The sequence below is a fragment of the Aulostomus chinensis genome, chromosome 24 (assembly GCF_037954235.1).
Source record: "Aulostomus chinensis isolate RoL2024-O1b breed Wild chromosome 24, RoL_Achi_v1.0, whole genome shotgun sequence".
In the NCBI taxonomy this organism is placed as follows: domain Eukaryota; kingdom Metazoa; phylum Chordata; class Actinopteri; order Syngnathiformes; family Aulostomidae; genus Aulostomus; species Aulostomus chinensis.
The window spans coordinates 8,177,777-8,192,742 of NC_141343.1; the positions used below are offsets into that span (position 1 = coordinate 8,177,777).

The window sequence follows — 14,966 nt, forward strand, 5'->3', positions numbered from 1 at the left end:
CCGATGAGTTTGAGTGATGTCATGCCCGAAACACACCTATGAATAATTAGGTGATTAATGACGGCCTCTTTCTGCTGTGTGCTGTGGTTTGCCCATTGATTACACGCCTTCTAAGTATCTAAATAAAACCGCACACGCACCGAATGCGTGGCCCACACATTGCACCGTAGATTGCTTACATTCGGTCCATCGAGCGGTAAGAAGCAAGGGTGAGGGGCTGGACGGTATCAGTCTTACTTTAAACTGGCTGCAGCCACTGTGGTTATGATGGGCCCACCCAGGGGGTAACGGTGGGAGGCTTTTTATTCTCCCTGTACCAACTTCATCAAAAACTCTGGCCTTATTCTGCCACATTCTTCACTTACAGGAAAGCTCTTAATTGATAGATGAGGGTGTTATGGGAGATGGCGTGAGTTGTGATTCCGGTGATTTTCCTTCAAATGTATCTGCCCCTTGGCTGGTGGTGGAACAGCAAACTTTCTTGGACCCAGAGAAGCACGTGGGCTGGCAATGCCACATCAGCAGGGGGTGAAGATTGATGGAGACTTTAAATGGAAGAGGGACATTTTCTCTGATGGCGCCTATAGCCTCAGTATCTCTAATTTCAAAGGGCTGGAATCAGGGGGGGTTTAATGAAAAAGGACTGTACTCTTTTCCTTGTCTTCCTGAGCTTTCTCCTTCTCTGTGTGCCTCTGTCTTTCCTCGTTACTGGCACCCAACTGCTTTCTCCGTAGATGATTTCTCTATTGACAAAGTGTACTAATGAAATGTCACCTCCGACAGCTGGCCGCCAGGATTGATGTGCCAGAACTTTTTTCACTGTATTTGAATTCTTCCTTCCCTGCACTTTCTCTTCTTCTCATTTTGGCCATTGATTTTTTTTTTTCCTTCTTCCTCCCATCTATTTCACAACATGAAATTAAATTTTTGCCCGTGCCCATTTGTAACACAGTCATCAAATTGGTTCAGAAATGTCATATGTCACACATACAAGTGTGGGCTGCTGGAAAATAACTGGCATACCAATATGACTGTTGAGACAGTTCAGCTATTTCAGAATATAAATGCTTTTTGCCACCTGTGAAAATTGCGAGAACACTTACCCAACAACTTTACAAGAAAGGCTTAAATCTGGAGGTCGATTGAACAGCGCTGATGATTTGTAATTTAATGTGTCAGATATCTGATAATTGACGCCAATTTGTGATCAGAATTGAGGGAAACACAAACCCCAACGCAAAGCTGTGTTATGGACACCGGGCAGGACGCTTCCAACGAACTAAATAATGAAAAGGCTTTCCTATGAATGCTCAACAAAACGTGCCATCGGGGTCCCTGCGAAATCCATGCTGACAGGAAATTACCTGTCTTTCCTTTTATTTGCGGTGGAAAATGCTGAACTAAATTTTAGGTTAGTTGTAGAAATATTGCGGTTAATGTCCGTTGAGGTTTCGACACAAAAACGAGGAAGACCAATGGGTTTGTTGTCAGAAAAGAATGGCTGCAAACGCTCTGATGTCTCGCTCTTTGCATTAAAAATTCTGTGGGTTCTCTTCAAATTATGCAGTTTAAGTTGGTTTTACCACTCTAAAGTCAAGACATCCATGATCCTTCAAAAATTCCGTACTCCCTCCAAGAGTAATCTCTGTTGAGGGTTGGGGGGGATTGGCTTTCCTTTCAAATCGATCAACTGCGCTTAAAAGAGATTGCCAAGGGGATGGAAGGTCGTATGTCACCGCACGACCGAGAGAAGCTGGCATGGATGAAGCTAACAAAGAAGGGAACAAGTGGCACATATAACATTCTCACGCTCTCATCACGCTGCAGCATTGCTCGTCATTCATCTAGATATTAGTTTCTCCGCCTGCCAGAGTTTCCGCGCTCTCTTTATGCGCAGCCATTGTCCGTATGAAAGAGATATGTGCCAGCGCCAGCCGTTCACACCAACTATCACTCTGAGGCCTCTACCAGCACCACAGCTGGGGACGTCAGAGCCATGGGAAAGAGACAGGGTGGGCAAACTGGGCCTGGATTCAATTCCATCCAAACATTGTCTTCCGCTTATCCTGTTAAGGATCGCGGGAGGGCTGGAGCCTATCCCAGCAGCCTTTGGGCGAGAGGCGGGGTTCACCCTGGACGGGTCGCCAGTCCATCGCAGGCCAACACATAGAGACAGACAACCATTCACACTCACAGTCACACCTACAGTCAATTTAGAGTATCAATCAGCCTCGTCCCCTCTTGATGTCTTTGGACTGTGGGAGGAAGCTGGAGTACCAGAGAGAACCCACACAGGAACAGCGAGAACATGCAGACTCACACAGAAAGATCCTGAGCTGGAGCCGGGACTTGAACCCGGAACCTTCTTGCTGTGAGGCAACAGTGCTGAGCACTGCACCGTGCCTGGATTCAATTCACGTGTCAAACTGTTCCTCAACTGCTTTAGGTGATCCAGTCATCTCCGTGTCCTGCCCACCACTTCCAAGAAGTCTAGACACACCACTGCACAAGTCCACAACACACACACACACACACACACACACACACACACACCTCGGAGCCCACAGCGAAGGAAACAGCATGACTGAGCAACACAAGAGAATTCCCTGGCACTCCACGCTGAGCTGCATCTCAAGGTGAAGAAGTTGCTGCGTTTTTCTGTGTACATTTTTGACTAAATGAAGATAAATGTCCGCTGCGCTGGAGGGAAAAAAAAAAAAAAAGCTATTATCATAAATGAACTACAGTAGAGGTCATGCTTTTATCACTGGTTGTTTTGAACAGCGGATATTCATCTCAAGATTGGAAGTGCAGTTAATTAAACCTCAATTTAAATTGCAAATTACGGCTGTTTTAAAAAGATATCAAATTGAGCAGGAGGGTCTTTTCAGGAATAGGCCCTCCATTCTTCATCTGTCTCTTTTAAGGAGAAATGAGGTTTTTCTAAGTCGCTAAATTGTATAGTTTTCAAGCGCTAAACTCAAACATTTTAACACAGAAAGACTCTATCCTTGTTCCATCATACTTGACAGCAAAAAGCTGCTGCCTTCACATTTTCCAGCACCTCTCACCACACCCCACACGCGTGTCAAAGCAGGGGTTTTGCCCGTGACAGCTGATGGATAACACCTGCTTACATTCTGCGCTGATTTAAAACCCCCGGACAGGATACATCAGGGGACGCGCTAATGCCTCAGGTCTTCCAGGCGCCTCTGCTGAGAACAACAAGTGCATTTGAACAGGTCTGACGCTTTCTATCTGCTTGAATATGATATTCTGTCACTTTTATTTAACCTTGAGGGGAAGAGAAGCCCTGCCAAATAATGTGCAAATCACTGACTAATCCCTGTATTTTGCTATTCACTATAGAACAACAGCAACAAAGTTTTTTCTGATAGAAAAAGCTCAAAGGTGCATTATTTTGCAGTAAGCTTTTCCCCTTCTCTTCATCTCGAGTGCGTACGCTGCGACTCTTACTCTTCTGAATGAATACATTTAGAAGCAAAGTAATGAATGAATCAAAAATTAGAAATGAGTCAGCCGGGGTTGCTGTTTTGACCTTTCTCTTCATCCAGTGTTTCAGAATGAACTTTTCAGTGTCTGCATGAACAATAATGCAGTTCCGATTACTTAAAGAGACTTGAGAACACTCCATTTCTCCACACGGATGGGTTCGTTAGGTGATGGTGCGATGCACCGAGAGCCCGCAGTCATCTCAATGTCGGATGAGGATGATGTTGTCAGATAACACACCTTAGCGCTGAGTAACATAGCGGAGACGCTGGAGCACTGTCAGCTGTGACCTTTTAGATGAATCTCATCATGATACAGATGTAAGAAGTAGAAATCAGCTCCAACGATGGACTTTAATTACATTTCTCTCAGCCAGAAGTTCAAGACAAAAATAGAAAATTTCTGCGGTTTAAGTGCCTTTAGCGCCCAATTACTTTTCATGGCTCAATGGCACTTCCAGAAAGTTACGCAATTTATGACAGATCGACAACCAGTAAAATGAATACATTCCAAATTGCACTTCCTTTCATAGGAACTGGTAATTTCTTTGTTTCCTAAAACACTGTACATGAGCATCTCAGATGCGATGCAAAATAGCTTTTCCTGGTGTGGCAAAAAACAAAAAAACTAAACTAAAACAACTCCTTATTTGCCAACATATTGTGGCTTATGCAAAGATTAGGACACAATATTATTTGAGCTCAGATTTCTCACTTGCTGGGTGCTTCTGGAGCCCCCACAAGAGCTCCAAACTGGAGGAAAAATTAGCTCCAGAGCACCAAAGTATGTTTGTTATGTTCAGAGCTACAAGCTAACTGGCTAGTAAGATGCATTTGCTGACAAATAACGGATACCAAGCATGTTAAGCTGGAGTTGTCGTTTCTTTACATGCATGTGTCTTTTCTTTTTATTCTTTTACACTGCAAATCAGTGCACAAACAACTCGGTGTAGCTGTGTAAATGTCATATTAACGCATGCTAATATGGATGATCAGTTGTTAAAATACTGAAACGCTCCTTCAGCCGTGTGATGGCCTCGTAGCCAGCAGCTCTCAATTGGAGTTGCAAAAGTTGATAGACAGTTGTTTTTTTTTTAATTGCTCTGCCAAGAGGAGCAAGAACGAATCTCTAATATCTCTATTTTGTACTTTCCATAAACCTTTTGAATGGACACTTACTGCCGTGAAGATTCGTTTTGTGTCAAACCAATTGCCTCGTGGTAGCACGACTGTAGGTGTTAAACTTTGAACAATTTTTGGTCTTGTGCAATAAATTGTTTTTGTTAAACCTCGTGTCCCCTACAGAGCTCTGGTGAGCGCCTGGTGTAACGTGTGACGAACCGTAGCTGCTCAGCCACACGCAGGAACAATTAAACCACAACAATGTCAAAAGTCCCTGGCTCAAGACCATAAGTTGTGTTGTAAATTGATCGAAAACACCCTGCTGTCTACTGTGCTGTCCTTTAATGCATGCGCGTCTCTGTTTGTGGCTTGTCGTAACCTTTCTGGAATAATCTAGATGTGGAGATTCAAGGAAGCAATCATACGAAACAAGTCAAATGCAGCGACGAACAATCGTGAATGAAAAACAAGTTCAAAAGTTGGTTAGTTTAAATGTGATGTATTTTTCCAGGTCTTTCCAGACAATTGGCTCTAAGGGTACGACGTGAATATACTGTGATGGGTATTGGTTTTAAGGAGCTTCTGTTTGAGGTAGATTACGGGTCATTGTGGGATATTGAAAAGGTTTTGTTCTTTGTGTTTTTAAATGTTCTTTTTCTCCATGATTGAGGAAAAATAAAGACCAAATTGAATCAGACTTGGCTTTAATTGCAGTGGTTACAACAATAACAGGAAGGATGAATACATTTGCAGTGCCATTGATGCTGTCAATTATGGACCTTTACTTTGGAGGCGTTCTGATCAAGAAGTTTCAGTATCCGATGCAAAGTTTTGTCATTTTTCATTGTTTCATGCCGAACCTTAGTTATACGAATGCAGACAAAGCCCTTTTGGGAGAGGATATTTGAAGACTTTTGATGGAGGTATGCTAACAATTCCCATCCACGCCTATTCTTTGCGCTAAGCTTACCAGCGTTCAGTCGGTTTCTATTCGCCAAACAGTCGACGTTTTCCTTTGAAGCGGCGAGTCTCTAAAAAGGCAAGAACTTTTGCCAACGTATTCACAGTAGCCACGCCATTTCTGCTTGATTCTACTTAGCGGATGTTAGCATGTCAGCATGCTAGTATTATGACAGTCTGGCCACAGGAAGGGGGGAAAAAAAATCTTAGAAGTTGTACACACCTGGCAAATTAAACCAAAAATGGTCCAACAGCAAAAGTGATCATTTTACAAGCACCTCCATTAAATTTTTACTTTAAAGTTTTAGAGAATTCCAGGGTCAAACAACTTTTAAAATAACCTTTATTCTCAACTCTTCCATCGCTCTCTATGTGGAGGTCATCTCTCGCTGGATGACGCGATACGTATTCTTTTCAACCTTTTTTTTTCCCCGCTTGAACTCGATTTCCTCGCATTTTGATGCACAACTTCATCTGTAACTTTAAATGAAAAGCGAAAAATAAAACGTTGATGAACACGCTGAGTGCTGATTTACCAGCGGTTCTCTGACTAAAACGACCCCACCGTGCAAGGCAAAAAAAAAACAAAAAAAACATTCCAATATGAATCGCGTACATTCGCCATCAGGAGGCATGCAAATCTTCCTGTTTTCCAATTCAGACATGGGAGAGAACATTTTGTTTTGCTTTCATGTTTGACTGTTTTATTTGTCTACTAAACTGCAATCTCCCCCCTTTAATTTATGTTATTTGCATTTAGCGCGAGGTACTACATGACAATATGACATTTTTATTGCCAACTCCTTTTGGCTTTCTCAAAGCAGAGATCATTGGCACATCCTGGGGCTAAAGAAGGATTACTCTGTACAGGAGACATCACTTTAAAGAAAACACACACACCTCCTGGGATGTTATTTGCTTAATTTGGCTCTTAGATGGGAACATACAAAAGGATTGATGCCGATAAAAAAAACATATATATAAATAAATAAACACTGGAATACAATGAAAAGAATCCTCTTTGCTGAGAGTTGATTTCCGGAGGGGAAAGAGGTGTGTGAGTGTGTGAGTGTGTGTGTGTGTGTGTGTGTGTGAGAGTGAGTGTGTGTGAGGACCCCCCCCCCCCCCAAGACTTTTTGACAGCTATTTGTTTTTGAAGACGCGTAATTTATTTATTTCCCTGACAGATTTTTGGATATGTAAAGTGTCTGTTTTCTGTTTGCTCTCTGAACGGAAGGGGGGAAAAAAATAATAATAAAAAAAACAAAACAACAAAAAAAAAAACCCAAATTCCTTGAGCCCTCTTTGTTATTCATTGTTTGAACAACACCAAGACGTGGTGTGCAATTCTAACAAACACTCCCATTAAATGCACAGACCTCTACAGAATAAATCTGCTGCTCGTAATACTCAAATACAGAAACATTTCCCCATCAAACACAATATCATGAAAGGTAATAAATTAGGTAATGTGAGCGATGCGTTGTACCACACCCTCTTTGGTACTGCTGATTAAGAATTAACCGCTTCAGTTCACTCACGGGCTTCAAAGCCAATTTGCCATGGTAATTGAAGGAGATGAAACTGTGAGCACAATGGACTTAAGGCACCACGTTGATTAGAATTGATGACTGCATCCAGCGTCTGTACATTTCTTGAAACGACTGCAGATCAGCTCTGATGATGTGAGGCTGAGTGAAACAACAGCGAGTGTCCCTTAAAATTCAGCTTTGATCCTGTTTTATTAATGTTTTCCTCCTCCGTGTAACATATAGGACAATGGCCTTGTGTTGTCATGGTAATTCTCTGGAGGGAGCTCAAAAGGCTGTCGCACAAGTTCTCTATAAATTGTTATGTAAAGAGCTGAAATAGCCGCGGATGTGCTGGTTTGGAATCTCAACAGTCGTTATTTTTTTGCACCTCACAAAATAACTGACGGTGGGCCGGACAGTTGGAAAAAGCTTCAGCTTAAGGAAGCACGTGCAAAGTCGGGAAAGTCCCTCATTACGACAACACGGCGAGGACACGTGTCAAACTGGAGCAACCATTCCTAAGCAGAGGAGGTGGGCTTGCTCATTCCCCGTCCCCTACCGACAAGACTGCACTGAGCACCCTCCCGAGGAAACTCAACACCCATTCCCTGGCCCTAACGTCCCACATACATACATACCGGTCGGGTAACAACCAGCTAATGACCAACTTAAATACCAGCTGGACCAACAACTCTCATGGGACCTTAACCACTCTGAAACCCAGATCTCACATGCGACAAACTACTGGAGCGTGTCACACCCAAGCAGCTATCAAAGCCAATGGATGGGAGGCAAAATGTCCTCGAGCCAGTTGGAATTGTCACGTTGACAAGGAGCTTATGAAACGCGTGTTGACAAAAAAGTTTGAAGCAGCAGCTCAGCGCTAGCAAAGCCATGAACCCAGCGTCATTCTTAAATATCTCGGGCATTACCGTTCAATTGTAGCCCTGCTGACAGCACGAGCTAATCCATCTTAGCTAATGGCTACCGCTCTTGCTGAGCTGCTGTGAGCTTCTTTTTTTTTTGGTACCTTCGCTGCCTGCGCGTGCTAGTGGCTAATGCCTTCAGGTTAACTGCATACTCTGACGCTTAATGTTTCCTTAATGTTCTGTACTTCACATTCTGCTGTGCACAGGAACAGCATAGAAAATATCCTACTAACTCTACCACTAGAAAAACAAATGGGAAGTATGTAAATGTCAGGAAAGTTCAATGAAGGAAATGAAGTGCTACGACCGTGAATGCAAAGCCTGGCTATCGAGCAAACCAACCCCAAGCCCAAGCAAAAGATGGTGAAGCCTGACATTTGGATTTTGCACAAAGTAGAAGACCAACATGTGCATTGTGGAACAAATATTGCTTCCTATGTCCACCAGGTGGGGCTATAGAGCACACACGCTTACCATGTATTATGTTGCCGTGCATCACATGAAGATAACACAGTGTATTATAAAGTAAATGAAGCGTTCGTTTCATAGAAAAACATTACTTCCCCTAACTGGAAGGTGACACTGCATCTTAAATTCAGCTTCTAGATGTCTCCAGACCAGGATTCCTCCTTTTGCAAAAATATCCCAGCTGGGTCCCAACAACAACCCAAGTTCCACATGCGTTTCTGAATTTGACGTTTATCTGGTTGGTGGTATTTTTTTTATTTTTTCTGCCATATGTTTCTGTGTATTTTGTGTCACTTTATTCCAGTGTTTAAGGAAGGCGTTTAAAAGTGATGTGTACATATGGCACAATGTTCAAACCTCCCAAAACTCTGAAACTTTCCCAATACGGCTGATGGACAAAGGACTGGGGTTTTTTTTTCTGACCGTGGTCAAAGAATTTGATGATTTAAAAAAAAAAAATTGACCATTCTGATGAAAAGCTGGGCTAAACTACGATTATCTGCATCTTTATCAATCCAGCTGCGACTTTTTATTAATTCCGGCGCTCCTACGATCTCATTTCAGGCTGTAATGTGTAAATAAAAGGTTAATAAAGACTTTTTTTTTTTATTGCCATATTTACTTACTTCAGTTTCATTCAGGAGAAGACAATAACTGCTAACACAGCGTGTTGCGTGACTGTTTTTTTGCCCTCTTCGGGCATAATATGTCATCTTTTCGGCTCATAAGAGGATTTTTAAACAAATGTGACGGTTTAAAAATCTCATTTATACTCGGTGAGCGTATCATTCGTCTTTAAGATCTAATGTCATTTTGTCAAAACTGCTCAAGGTTCTTTTGAGGGGGGGAAAAAAAAAAGTCTCTTGTAAACTTCATATATAAAGGAGCGCCGCCGCGGATAAAATCAAGATAGCACCTGCGTGGGGATGTGATATTTCCTTGTTATCGACACAGCGGCAGTATTATATCATAAAACAACCCCTCGCGTTGTGCGATAACACTGTAGCGAGGTGCCCTTTACTCGCAGATAGGGCTCATAATAAGGTGAAAAGGGGGAAAAAACAACAGATTAATAATACATGGGTCATTTGTAAATCAATGGAGGGGCATCGGGCCAGTGAATAGGCTTGAGGATTTATTCTGATTACAGAACGGCAATAAAGGTCCATTTACAACCGGAATGGGACAGCGAGTAATTAAGAAGCCGGCCTTAAAACAAAGGGAGAAGGAGTTCTGTGGGAGTACGCCATTAACTCCAGGGAGAACCACTGCATGTTAATGGGCCGGCTGTATTTCACCTGCAGTTGGTGGACAAGTCCAAGAGTCCTCTAGGAAAATGTGCTGGAGCCATCCATCTTATTATAATATTTGGGCCGCACTGCAGCATAATAGCATTGCAGGGCGACGGATTTGCCGCACTGAAAGGACACATTTCATGAATGGAGGGAGCGGTTGAGCTATAGAGAACCGTCGAAGAATATTGCCAAGCGTAATGGTCAAAAGGTGCAGCCATTTTCATACCAATCATGCCTCTTTCCTCGGACAAATCTAATTAACGTCCACTTCATTGCAGCAGATTGCAAGCAAACCAACATATCGACCACATTAGTGTCAATCCCGTTTGATCCCCTCGACAGCATGATGGATTAAGTGCTGGTGGCTGCAGTCAGCCACCTCTTTAATTGGTTTGTCTAAATGTTTTATGAAATCAAGATAAAATTCAATCAATGCTCCCAAAACTGCTGATTCATCCTAAAACGGCCGGCGGACGTTTTGATTTATGTGCGTATCCAAGGGGGCTAAAAGGTGATATGTGCCTGAGTAGCAACAGCTCAAGGTCAAACTGTTTTGTTTTGTTTTTTTTATGACAAGAAGGGCAGTGGAGGGGGGGTGGGGGGTGGTAGCCAAAGCCCACACATGAAGTCGAGGCCTTTTTACTGCTGCTACAACAGCTTTGCAGACAGGAAGCGATGTCGGGGACATTGTGAGACAGTACAGTTTGATCAATCTCATACGCGCCGCTGAATCGACCGTGCTCACCCGAATGAAGCATTTCTCAGTCTTTTAATTCATTACACCATCAGACTCTCAATGGAAATCAATGGTAATAAAGCTTTACAAACAAAGATTTGTTTTCTTTAGTTTTATGCTTGGTCTGGCAACAGCTTGTTCAATGCTATTCTCACTAATGTATATCAAACTTCTGCCAGGGATGTATAAAGTCATAAATGTGATGTGTGGGTCTGTTTAAGAGATGAAGTAATGGGGAGATTGTGTGGTCCATGAAGTACTGCAAAAATAGTGATCACAACACCTCCAAACTGACTTTTTTTTTTTTAGCTGACCTACATGCCAAAATATTCATATTACCAAACCCCAAGTTGACTCTCAGTGAGCTGCGGAGCCCCAATTTGAATTGAAGTTGCTCTACATCAAGAAATATGTCTGCTGACAGGTTTCACAAGACCTTAAAACACAAGATATCTGATCCAGGGTCTTGATGTGACGCAAAAAAACAAACAAACAAAAAAAAAACTTAAAAATAAATAATAAAAATGATATTCATAGAGAATTTGTTTAAATTATTTTAGTCAGTTTGTAAAACCGTACAGGCAAATAAACCATGAGTAGAAAAGATACCCGCAAACTTATCTTAGTCATAAGAAATTATCATATTTCAAATTATTCTACAATTTTTGAGAAGTGTCAATTTTTTTGTGTTTAACCCTATGCTCTAGCAATTAACAACAAAATGTTGCCGAGTCAGAGCGATGCTCAATGCTCTAGTTAGCAAGTAGCATATTTACCTGATTAAACATGTTTAGCTACCTTGGTGCATGCTAAAATTCGCGCTAATTTGGTCATAAGCTACAAAATTAGACAACGTACGTTACCGGTCTTTTTGACGGCGCGGCGGTCTGTTGACTTCTGGCTGTGGTAGCTCAGTACCGAGATGGAATGCTGGGAAATAAAAGTCTTCTCTCGTATCCTCCTGTGACGGCCTACGTGCTACTCTTCCTTATGTGTGCTACATTAGCTAGTTTGCTAACCGAGACAGCTCAGTGGAAGCTAACGTGAAAACACGGTAACATTTTGTGTACTCCCTCCAAAACTGAACATTTCCAGTAATTACGCCTACAGTTTGAGGGAAAAATAGTGTATCTTATAATCTGTATATTTACATTTATAAATTATTGTATCGGCTGTCTTGTATGTATCTATGTATTGAATGAATGGCTATTGTTGATTCAACAGGATCATGTTTTTAGCTCTACCATAACAACATTAAAAGGACTGTGAAAGAGATATAACTCTAAATTGTACCATGGCGGGACTTCAATTTTGGACAGTGAGAAACATTTGTCAATAGATGTGCGCAATATCAACTGCTATATTCATACGATTTCTAAAACGCCTCATATTGTAACTGGCATCAGCCCCAGTAGATTATTTTTCTCTGAGATAGTTTATTAAATAAATAAACTGAGAAGGATTTCTACTGGGAAGGTCTGTACAAAGATTTCACTTCAGTTTCCATTAAATAATTATTTGATGGCTTGAGAATGTAGAAATGTCTTTAACAATGAATTGATTACATTGTCGCTGATTCTGTGGATCCACTCATCATTTCAACCTCGATGACATTTCACTGCTTCATCATCCTCTTTCGTCCGTCGCAAAAAATAGTAGAACCTTATCGTACGGTGAGAAACACGCAGTTTTATCTCCATGTGATTCTTAGTGTGAAAGTATCATTATGCTTTAATGGGTTTTTTTTAATTGCAGATAAATTGCTTATTTTGAATGAGGACTGATGTTTTGATTCAAATGAGATTGATTTCTAATTAAAAGCTAATTGAGCATAAATCAGTGTATTGTTGGTCTTGGAAGCAAAAGCGCGCACCCACACGTGCACGCGCACGCACACACACACACACACACACACACACACACGCAAGTCCATCAGGTTTTTTTTCCCTTTCTTCTTCATTCTGCAGGTTGTAATCGGAGTTTGCTGTCTGCCTGCTGCTGTGATTCACCGTCTCCTTGCATAGATATTTTTCCAGAGTGTGGCATATGCTATCAGGGATGTCAGCTGAAATGAGAGGACGACTGCAATGCAAAAACCATTTTCTACTCGTTCCATTGTGGAGCTCAGCCATGTTGCATGCCTATTGTGCGGCATCCTCCGAGTTATCTGTCAGGCCTGGCGAGCACCCTATTATTTCCAGCAATTTGACTGTCCCCTCTGCCACCGTGCAACACTTCTGTCGTGCCATGTGATCAATCTGATTCTTTTGACATCCGGCGAACAATATCTACTGATATGTAATGGCGGTAATGTTTCCTGTCAGCGAATAGTCCTGGGAAATGGGATGTGTGGGGTGGTGTGTGTGTGTGTGTGTTGGGTGGGGGGGGGGTGAGGTAGAAAGTGAGAATAAGAGACTGAGAGAGAGGAAGAGGATATAACAGAGAGAGGGGCAGACAGCCTTCAAGGGGAAATATCACAGTCACAACCCAACCCCAGCTTTTATTTTTATGCTGCTTCCTCCTGCATCTTCAACCTCACCTCATTTTTGTTTTTCCCTAAAGGGAGACAGAGAGCCAATCAGGGGACCAAGGTGTGTTTGTGCGTGCCAGGGCAGTGCAACATGACTTGACAAGCGGTTAGTCCAGAAATGGTTTATTCCTATTGATTCTTTGGATAATTGGAGGTAAGAGACAGGAGTAGCAGTTGGAGAGGAGCGTCATAATTCCACCACTTCTATCTTGTCTTTAAAGAAGACACCGCAGCCAGGCAGCCTTCTATGGATGGACTCCCCGCCACTCCAAGCGGACAAAGCCCTTAAGTGCACCTTTAGTCCGTTGCTCTCTTTGATGTCGCAGAGGAAGCTCGACTTTGGAGGAAAAAAAAAAAAAAAAAAAAAAGTCCAGTCTTGTCCAGTTTACAGACAGACACGTTAGATTAAAGAACAAATTCTTTACAATGATTAAAATGCGACCTACTGGGCACTTTTCATGTGGTTACAATCAAGCCTCTCCTCTGCAGAAGAAAAAAAAATGACCTTGTAAACAACATGAAACGACTGATACCATCTTGTCGATGCGGCAATAATGACCACAGGAAAGTGGCAAGTCACATCAATGAATGGAGAGAATCCCCCATACACAGAGGTGCAGGGAGCGGTGGAGGGATTGTTCGAGGCTACTCGGTGGAAAAAGCCACTGTTTGGTGGCTTTTTTGATGTGCTGTATGAATCAATAAATGGATATGTGATTGGACGCCATACACGGGGAGTGGGCTGGGTGCTGGCTTCCCGTTTCAGTCAAAAAATTTGAACCCAAACCATACCACACCCCGTACCCTGAGTTTTTTTTGTGCCTAAACCTAACCAGACGACGCTAAAAATCGCTAATCTACAGGGTGGGAACAAGCGACTTCTATAGGTGTGTAGAGCAGAGGGCTTGTGTTTCATAGCAAGTTGATGCATACAAAATTAAAAAAAAAAAAAAAAAGATACAGTCACATCCTCCACCAAAGCATTAAGAAAAATCTTAAACGAGGATCATTTGGGAAGCAAACAGATAAGCAGTAAAACATCAAAGCCAGAAGGCAAGATGAGATGTGACCGGCTAAATCTTGAACGAGTCATGGTTTTTGTTCGAAGGGAGATGCTGAAAACAAACCAGGTCACGAATTGCTCCTTGCCGGTCACGTGAAATGATTAAAAACGCATTGAAAAATCAGTTAGCAAACAGCGGCGACGTGATGCAATGCAACCTCGGAGCGTCGAGAAATCTTAAAAGTTGGTTTCATGCCAACGAGACGCTTTCTCTTGCTCGACTCCTTCACAGTGACAGACCTCAAACATTATATCCAAATTGCATCTGGGAAAATGCGAGCGCCGTCTGCGTCTGCTCTGAGAGGCATACACGCCGAAGCGGCGGATTGTTGGAGGATGCACTGAAAATTGTGCTGTCATGGTAGAAAATGCTGAGAGATTAATATGGGTGCATTTCGCTGCCATCATCTCGCTTTCATTATCAAGTAACAAGCGCCGGAGGGGAAAAAAAAAGAAGAAGAAGAAGAGAGAGAGAAAAAAAAAAAGACACCGCTCCACGGCTCAACCTGAGATGTGACATTATGTTGACAATTCAGTGTGTGGGTACTGTTCAGACAGACACAGGCATATCAATGTGAGCCATTACCGTCTGTAGTAGACTGGCTTAGCTTTGTCCTGACGTGTAATTACGCAGCTGTCTGGTGTTCCTCCTCCCAGAAAAAAATTGGCTTCAAAATTCACAAGCGATGACAGTGGATGAACCACCCTGTATGCACACGAGCTAATTCTAGCTTGTATCTTGTGATGAGTCTAATTATTAATCCCTGAATAAGATCAGACATGGCATCTGCACGGTCCGCGAGGTGTTCGGCGCGGAAC

General features: G+C 42.4%; 1 long non-coding RNA gene across 1 annotated transcript in view; it reads right to left on the minus strand.

The window, feature by feature from the left end:
- Positions 1-11,529, minus strand: part of LOC147238627 (uncharacterized) — an 80,935-nt gene extending 69,406 nt beyond the window's left edge. Inside the window, exon 1 of the long non-coding RNA XR_015111907.1 lies at positions 11,418-11,529. This is a non-coding gene — a long non-coding RNA (uncharacterized LOC147238627). The remainder of the gene's footprint in view (positions 1-11,417) is intronic.
- Positions 11,530-14,966: the final 3,437 nt, after the last annotated feature.